The sequence below is a fragment of the Aegilops tauschii genome, chromosome 3 (assembly GCF_002575655.3).
Source record: "Aegilops tauschii subsp. strangulata cultivar AL8/78 chromosome 3, Aet v6.0, whole genome shotgun sequence".
Taxonomy (NCBI): domain Eukaryota; kingdom Viridiplantae; phylum Streptophyta; class Magnoliopsida; order Poales; family Poaceae; genus Aegilops; species Aegilops tauschii.
Window position 1 is genome coordinate 514,048,049 of NC_053037.3, and position 2,484 is coordinate 514,050,532.

Below are 2,484 nucleotides of genomic sequence, written 5' to 3' on the forward strand. Positions count from 1 at the left end.
GATGACCTGCCCTGGAGCAGGCAGCCTGTGTGAGATTTCGGCGGTCAGATACCTGGGTTCTCTTAGCTTCTTGATGTCCTCCTCTGTTACAGAGGAGGCTATCCACCGGCCTTGAAGGTTGGATCCAGACATGATTGAAGGTCCGAAGCGCTTAGCCGGAGCCTCGGGTGTTGGAATTCGAGGTGGGGCAAGGGAAGGATCGAGCGTGAGAAGAAAAGGACAGGCCTTGGCCCCTTTATAAAGAGGGTGAATATCAAGCGTCCTCCGCGTGACCGTTTGGAACTTGCCTAAAATCGAGGAGTCATACCCACGGGCACGATTGGGTTACCCACACCCGTATTGATGAGAATCCCATGATAAAAGGAACACGATCTCTGCTTCGACAAGACGTGCCAATAAAACCGCCTCGCAACACGTGCAGTGGCAGGCTGGGAAGAACGGTTCATCATGACCAGACCATGGCAGAACGTCACGCTATGAAAAGTTGTCAGCAGATTAGATTTGTGGGAATATTATACTCTCTACGGTGCTATGTGGAATTTGTTTTGCAGAGCCGGACACGATCCTAGTGTTCAAAATCTTCTATGGAGTATTTGGAGGAGGAACCCGCCTTGCAATGCCGAAGACAATCTGCGCGCCGGACTCATCGTCATTGAAGCCTGGTTCAGGGGCTACTGAGGGAGTCCTGGATTAGGGGGTCCTCGGACTGTGGCCGGACTGTTGGACTATGAAGATACAAGATTGAAGACTTCGTCCCGTGTCCGGATGGGACTCTCCTTTGCGTGGAAGGCAAGCTTGGCAATTCGGATATGTAGATCTCGTCCCTTCTAACCGACTCTGTGTAACCCTAGCCCCCTCCGGTGTCTATATAAACCGGAGAGTTTATTCCGTAGGACAACAACAATCAAAACCATAGGCTAGCTTCTAGGGTTTAGCCTCTACGATCTCGTGGTAGATCAACTCTTGTAATACTCATATCATCAAGATCAATCAAGCAGGAAGTAGGGTATTACCTCCATCGAGAGGGCCCGAACCTGGGTAAACATTGTGTCCCCTGCCTCCTGTTACCATCCGCCTTAGACGCACAGTTCGGGACCCCCTATCCGAGATCCGCCGGTTTTGACACCGACAACTTGGGCGCTGGAGCTCAAGGATGGAAGGGGAGAGGAAGGAGAAGGCGTAGGTGGATGAGGACGAATCCTTATCCCCTTATAAAGGCCGCGAATGTCGAACGCCTCCCCACTCACCCTAAAACTCGCATATTCCCAAGGGCTGTGTAAACGACACAGTTGGGTTACCCACGCCCGTATTCATGAGAATCCCGCAATAAGGGGACACGATCTCTGCTTTGACAAGACGTGCTAATGACAACCGCGTCTCGAAACGTGGAGCAACAGATGACAAACGGTTCGAAATTACGACCGAATAGATATGACGTCATGTTATAAAAAGTTGTCAGCGGATTGGACTCGTGTAATATTATATTCTCTCTGCGGTTGTGTGTGGTGTGTGTTACAGGTCCGGATACAATCATCACGTCCGGAGACTATGTTGGAGTTCAGAAAGAAGCGAACCCGCCTTGCAATGCCGAAGACAAATCTGCGCGCCGGACTCCTCGTCATTGAAGCCAGGTTCAGGGGCTACTGAGGGAGTCCTAGACTAAGGGGTCCTCGGGCGTCCGGCCTATTAGCCATGGGCTGGACTGATGGGCTGTGAAGATACAAAGACCGAAGACTACACCCGTGTCTGGATGGGAGTGTCGAACCCAGCGAGGAGCTAAAGGTAGAACAAATATTCCCTCAAGTTCTATCGACCACCGATACAACTATACGCACACTTGACGTTTGCTTTACGGGAAACAACCACTACAAAAAAAGACACATCCGTGACATTTTGGGCCGAACGACAATCTTTTCTGTCATACTTATGACACTTCTATGACGATAATTGTGACAAAACCCAGTATCATCATAGATGTGGTGGGGTCCTACTTCTATGACAAAAAATCATGACAGAAAATGGGCTTTTCGTCCTGGGCGGGCCAGAGTAGCAGCATCATGACATTCTTTGGGCCGTCCATGACGGAAAAACCGTGGTAGAAGCGAGGGCGCGGAAAAATCGGGGAGTCCCCGGTTACGGTGGCTGGTCGGGGGCCGAGCGATGCGCGTTTCTCTCGTACGTACGGGCGTGCGTGCGAGGCCTTGGGCTCTCACTGAACCCGAGCGAGGCGTTGGGCTCTAACTGTACCCGAGCGATTGCACTGCACGCTACGCGTTACTGAACCCAAGCGATCGATCGATGGCGGTTAACTGAACCCGATCGAGCGATTCCTTCGCTACTGCTGCTAACTGAAGCTGATCGATGCTGCCTCTGGATGAACAGTGAGCGTTGCAGGGGGGGATTTGGATGAACAGTTCCCGGTGGGGGTGGATGAACATGACCCCGTGGCATTGCCTCTGGATGAACCGTGAGTGTTGCTGGGGG